Source organism: Watersipora subatra, chromosome 9, assembly GCF_963576615.1.
Source record: "Watersipora subatra chromosome 9, tzWatSuba1.1, whole genome shotgun sequence".
NCBI classification, from domain to species: domain Eukaryota; kingdom Metazoa; phylum Bryozoa; class Gymnolaemata; order Cheilostomatida; family Watersiporidae; genus Watersipora; species Watersipora subatra.
In genome coordinates, this window is record NC_088716.1 from 47,804,826 (window position 1) to 47,812,269 (window position 7,444).

The window sequence follows — 7,444 nt, forward strand, 5'->3', positions numbered from 1 at the left end:
TGATACCTTTTAATGGTTTCCTGACATGTCAATTGATATCTCTTTTTTCATAGGCTACTTCTACAGGAAGTTTCTAAGCTGCTTGTCGATGAGTACCCTACAAGATGAAAATATTCGTTGGTCATAAAAATCCGTGATTTCGCGAACAGTCAATTCCGCGAATTATTAAATTCCGTGAATAATTAGTTCTATTTTTAATCACAAGAGAGAATAACTACTGCATCAAATTAAAAACTAGCTGCCAGGCTAGTTTTTAATATAAATACTAAACGTATTTGAGTTCCAAAACATTTTTAAAATCATTGCCTGAGCTTTGAGCTAACACCATTGCCAATGCATCACATGTATTTACAAAATTATTCAAGGTTGTCACAAGATATGCAGAATGGCGTCATCGCAAAAATAGCCACTAGGCAGAAGTACTAAATGTAGCCGAGTTCCAAAACTTCTTTAAAATCATCGCCGGGGCTTCGAGTTTTATTGCCATTGCATCAAACTTTACAAAATTATTCAAGGTTTTCACAAGTTATTCGGCATGGCTTCGTCATCGCAAAAATCTCTCCTAGTTTTTTTACATTGAAATCAACTCCATCAATCTCTAATACCGAAGTTGAAGACGATCATGATTCTGATCTGAACATTATGGTATGTATTTGATTTGCAGTGCAGATACGTTTTTCCATAGTCAACTGCATTAGTTAATTCTTTTGTTTAAAAACTGATCGCTTTCATTAAATACTTCAACTATTGTTTTTGTACTTCCTTAACACTTGTTAATATTTTTTCTTTTTTCTTTTTACTGCAGATTGAGAATGAAACAACCTACTCCGATTACGAAAACTAGAGACAAGTCGTAATATTCATCAAGCAGGAATATTGGCAGAGAAGCAACCAGTCAACCTAGACCCCTTCATCAACAACAACTCCTTGATATCGCTTCAGCAAATATGATTATATTATATATTTTATTTTACGTATAGATATATTATAATTTATTACAAACTTGAGTGTACAAATAAAATATTTCAAATACAAATAAAATTTTACAAACGATGAATGGAGTAAATATAAACAGTTTAGTCCATATGGCGTTTGTCTAGCAATAAAATTGGTACTCTTGATAAGTGAATACTAGCGTGTAATGGTGCTCTCTGACTAGTTATTTTGGTAATAGCAGCTCTGTCGCTGTCACTGTCTTGGGTAAATGTTGAAGGCGATTCTTTCGTTAATACATGACTGGTAAGAAAGCTATCATCAGAACTCTCCTCGTGGCTTACTATTGCAAAGTTCTGCCGGTTTGCCAAAGATTTGTGCTCGTAAAGGCGTTTTTGTACCTTTTTTAAAACAGATATATTCTCCTCGTTAGCAGCTGCGGTCACGTCTACCTCAATTTCAAGACCTCCCTGAATGATTGGTGTTCTTCTAAGAATGACATCTACCACCCTTACAATTATTGTGCTTCCGTGTATGATAAAAAATCTCTCTCACACTAAAACAAATAATGAAGCGGTAGGGATGGAAAAAAATAAATATTGCGTTTTACCGAAGAACCAAAGTAAATTTCAACTAATTTAGTAAATGGTTTTGAAAAAACTCATTACTTACCACAAATTGTTGGTTTATCAAAGGCCTCCAAATCTATGAATATTCGTGAAAACCTCTGAACGCAGCAAAAAATTTATAGCTTAGCACGATTGACCCGTACGTGTAGTTGTAAGCTATATAGAAAATGAAACACGCAATGTGCGCATGCGTAGGGTTAACTTTATGGCTAGATGTAATAGAGTTAACTCTTCATAGAGAGTGACAGTTTTCAGCCACGAATAAATTAATCCGCGAATATGCATCAAATGGCAATTTTCGCGAAATTTAACTCCGCGAATAAATTCATCCTGTAGGGTATATGATGACTGTCTTTATTGCTTATCCTCTAATATATTAGGTGTCATGTTCATTGTAATATTGCATGTCTCCGGTGTTTAGTCGTTTCTCCATTACGCTATCTGCTTTTGCTAATACTTCTATACAACAGCTATATGGTCTTACTTGATTATCTGTACGCAAGTTGACTCTTGATCATAAGGCCGCACCCAAGATGTCCCTGATCTAGTCTTGGCTTTTGCTCCAGCTCTCCAGCCTTTCTCATCCAACTGGAAACCTCTACCTCCCTCTTTTTCCTTGACCTCTTCAGTCTGTAATGTCGTAAATATAAAGAGGAATTCCTGTCTAGAATTCCCTTACACCTTCCCCCCAAGATTTATCCAAATCTTTAGAGATGTTGCCACATCATGGAGGGGAAACAGAGTTTGAAATTAGTTGAATAACAATGTTAACCACATGAAAGTCAGTGAGTATAGAGACATAGACATTATTTACAAAACAAGGCATAACACGAAAATACACCTATTACAGATCGAGCTTATCTTGGGGATTTACAACTCTCCCAGTCTGTGTCTGACGGGTTTGTACACTCTGACAATGAGTACTAGAAGAGGCGAGTGTTGGCTGAGACTGGCGGCTGAGACCGGTTGATCCATGAGCCTGTATGAGCTTTTAAGCGGGTGTCGGAGTCAGTGCAGGCAAAGAGAAACCACTTTCTGAGAGTGGTGATCGCTTAACAGTCTTCTTTAATAGGTAAGTCTGTAACTGTAGAGGTGCAGAAGCAGGCGCATCCGGCACCGGTGACTGCCGAGGTCCGGTCCTTGAATTTTCTCTTCTCTGCATAGTGGTTACCTGACTAGTGTTCGCTTCACTTCCAGTGTTCAGTTTGGAATGGGAAGTCTTCTTTTGACATACGTATATGCTCAGATGGCGATGACTCAATGGGATTATTGATCTGCAATAGTTTTCTGTTCCTGCGCAGCACGGCTCCATTGTCAGCTTTCAACGCAACCTCTTTATTCAAAGACGCCATCACAACCGCCCTTAAAGGTTTGGCTGAGGAGTCTTTGAGAACCACACTAGTTTCGACAGGCACTGGGTTCTGTTCAACCGCCCTGTGCCGCTGATTGAAATTATGAGCCTGCTTACCTCTGTAGTCAGCTTCATAAGCACAAAATTTCTTTACATTCACTAGAATGTTGAGGAAATAACTCATTGAATTCATACCTCTTCCCATGAGCAGCTAAGCAGGTGTATAGTCATTCTGCAAAGGACTGGCATTATAGCACATAATAGCAGAGACAATCTCAACATTTGTCACCACAAGCTTTTTGAATGTTTGCTCTCCTTTTTGTGCATGACCATTTATTTGGAGTTTTTTAGAACTGGTTCGATGAATGGTTGCAAACCAGGCTTGGTTTCACCACTAACAGATATACTTTATACAGCTTTACTGGCAAAACACCACATTCAAGAAGAGACGAGGGATTGTGGTTAACAGGCAAAAAATTAGCTAACATCGAAATATGCAAAAAATGACAATAGTTCACTAATGGCCTCAAATGTTATAAAGTGGCAAAGTTCCGGGAAATATAGCTCGCAACATTGTTCGCAATCTTCCTGCGATATCTCAGCAAATCTCCAACCCTTATGCTTCGATGCACAAATCTCCATTCTACATGATTACGCCTGTAAGTTCGATATATTTTGACACCATATAAAGCTACAAGTATAAGGTTTTACCTGATTATCCGTACGCAATCTGCTCCTTTTCTGTGAAGCCGCACCCAGGACGATCCTGATGTAATCAAAGCCTCCGCTTCAGCTCTCTTCAGCCTTTCTTTTCCAATCACAAACCTTTCTCTCGCTTTTTTCTTTGACCTCTTTAGTCCATGATGTCGTAAATATAAATAGAAATTCCAGTCGTGAATTCCCTTACAAAACACCGGATGAAACAGTCGTCGCCTTCATCAACTGACCCTACAAAAACTGTGTGTGATCATTGCTTTAGTGTATTAAACTTCTAAAATCTATGCCACCTCAAAAGCCTACTGCGCTTGGCGTGTTGCATAGAGCAAGTGAAAAAAGCCACCAGAATATTCAGGCTGTGAGGGGTGACCGGGGCAATAGAAGGTGTGGTGCAGCAAGGTGGAAAGCACATGTCGACAGAGTCATACAGTCATACTATTCATGTAGCTTGCTTCACCGATGCTGCCAACCTGACAAAGAAACTATTATATCAGATATTAGTATGGACCTTATAGAGGGAAGTTAGCTGCAACTGGTACACCTGAGTACAGAGGTAGAGAGTCTGCAACAGATCTAAAGACGAGTGACAGCCAAGATCCAGGCCAAAAAAGATGTGAACTTTGTAAATACCGTACAGGATGAATTTATTCGCGGAGTTATATTTCGCGAAAATTGTTTTTTCATGCATATTCGTGGATGAATTTATTTGCGGCTGAAAACTGCCACTCTCTAGGAAAAGTTAACTTTATTGCGGCTAGTAATAGAGTTATTCCTACGCATGTGCACACCGCGTGTTCCGGTTTATATTTGGCTTACAACTGCAAGGCGATCATGCTAAGCTACGATAAACAATTTTTGCTGCGTCCAGAGCTTTTCACGAATATTCATCGCTTTGGAGGCCTTTGATAAGCCAACAACTTGTGGTAAGTAATGAGTTTTTCACATTTACTAAATTAGTTGAATTTTACTTTGGTTCTTCGGTAAAACGCAATACTTATTTTTTCCATCCCTACCGCTTCATTATTTGTTTTAGTGTGAGAGAGGTTTTTCATCATACACCGAAGAACAATGATTGCAAGGGTAGTAGATGTCATTCTTAGACGATCACTAATCATTCAGGGAGGTCTGGAAATTGAGGTTGAAGTGACCGCAGCTACTTACGAGGAGAATATATCTGTTTTTAAAAAAGGAACAAAAACGCCTTTACGAGCACAAATCTTTGTCCAACCGGTAGAACTTTGCAATAGTAAGCCGCGAGGCGAGTTCTGATGATAACTTCTTTACCAGCCATGTAGTAGCGAGAGAATCGCCTTCAACATTTACCCAAGACGGTGACAGCGACAGAGCTGGTATTACCAAAATAACTAGTCAGAGAGCACCATTACACACTAGTATTCACATATCAAGAGTACCAGTTTAATTTTATTGCTAGACAACCGCCATATGTACTAAACTGTTTATATTTACTCCATTCATCGTTTGTAAAATTTTATTTGTATTTGAAATATTTTATTTGTACACTCAAGTTTGTAATAAATTATAATATATCTATACATGAAATAAAATGTATAATTTAATCATGTTTGCTGCAGCGATATCAAGGAGTTGTTGTCGATGAAGGGGTCTAGGTTGACTGGTTGCTTCTCTGCCAATATTCCTGCCTTGATGAATATTACTACTTGTCTTTAGTTTTTGTAATCGGAGTAGGTTGTTACATTCTCAATCTGCAGTAAAAAGAAAAAAGAAAAAATATTAACAAGTGTTAAGGAAGTACAAAAACAATAGTTGAAGTATTTAATGAAAGCGATCAGTTTTTAAACAAAAGAATTAACTAATGCAGTTGATTATGGAAAAACGTATCTGCACTGCAAATCAAATACATACCATAATGTCCAGATCAGAATCATGATCGTCTTCAACTTCGGTATTAGAGATTGATGGAGTTGATTTCAATGTAAAAAGACTAGGAGAGCTTTTTTGCAATGCTGAAGCTATGCCGAATAACTTGTGAAAACCTTGAATAATTTTGTAAAGTTTGACGTAATGGCAATAAAGCTCGAAGCCAGGCGATGATTTTAAAGAGGTTTTGGAACTCGGCTACGTTTAGTACTTCTGTCTAGCGGCTATTTTCGCGATGACGCCATTCTGCATATCTTGTGACGACCTTGAATAATTTTATAAATAAATGTGATGAACTGGCAATGGTGTTAGCTCAAAGCTCAGGCAATGATTTTAAAAATGTTTTGGAACTCAATTACGTTTAGTATTTATATTAAAAATTAGGCTAACGACTAGTTTTCAATTTGATGCAGTAGTTATTCTCTCTTGTGATTAAAAATAGAACTAATTATTCACGGAGTTTAATAATTCGCGGAATTGACTGTTCGCGAAATCGCGAATTTTTATGACCAACGAATATTTTCATCCTGTAGGGTAAATGACAATATATATTATGTGTTATACATGTTATAGACGCTATCATATCTTATATTCATGCTTATGATTTGCTACTATATGTCCTTATGCTGCGTGTACTTTATGTTAACTCCTCTAATTACAGTGATTTTGGAAAATTGTTTAAAATGACTAGTCTCTAGTGTTTATATTGTCATTTACAGGAAGGGGCTACATAGAGAATTTTAGCTAACATTTTTACAATTACCCACTGTAGGCTGTGGAGAGCAGCAGGATTCACTACTGACTTTCTAGCTATATTGTATTATTGTTCCAGATTTGCTACAAGCAGTGCTATTGTCCATTTTTTATTCTAATGACCTTAGCTTTCCAATTTCGTTACAAGCATTGCTATTATCCATCATTATAATGACTTCAGCTTTTAACACTGGTCACTAGTTGGTTTGCAAGGCAACCTTGAAAAATTATTTTAGAGTGCAAGTTTTTCAACTTTTTATCTACACACGTCATAAGAAACATCTGATTTTACGGATGCATTCTTTACTGACCAATTGATCCACAAGCAACAGCTAGTTTTTATTATATCTTACCTACTTCAACTGCGGCACAATACAGTCTTACTAGTGTTTGAAGGACATCTCTTAATTATTGGCACAATTTAGTGAATTAAACAAATTGACTGACGAAAACATCTATCCGTTTGTGCCGTACATATACCCTACCCAGTTACCAGAGCAATTATATTACAGGTAAAATGCGCTAATTTCAGTGCTTTTTCAGCCGCAGCCAGCTATTTGCTTGACAAGTAAATTGGGTGTCGCAAGAAAGAAGCTTCATATGGATTCAGGATAACTCAGTACAAAGGTGGTCTAGCATTGATTGGCTTCCTCCCTCTTAGGTGACTCTTTTCTTAGTTCTAAGTACAATGTAGTATTTTTGAAACATTTAATAGATAGCCTTAGAATAGATTAGAATAGCCTTAGAAAGCCGGATCAAGTTTGGTTTTTGATTAGAACAATTTCTTACTTTATTCAATGTTATTATTTCACACGTATGCTTTAGTTTTATTGGTTTAGATTGCGTTGTAATTTTCTGGATTTACACATTTACTAAGTATACTATATAACTGAAAAACATGCCTTATTCTAGGGTAAGATTATTTGTGCTCATGTAATTACTAAGCAGGAACATTAGATAAGTTATGTTATAATATCACCGGATGTACATGTAAAACTCTAATATTTTATGTTTTCTAGTGGGCTTTGTTTACTTGGTGATCTAAACTACTGCAAGAGGATTGCTAATACATTGTCCGTTAATCCTAAACAGTTGTTGGTCATGTCCAATAGTTAAGTTTATCACTAGCATATTGCGTAGTTGTTTTGTTGTTATCAGATTG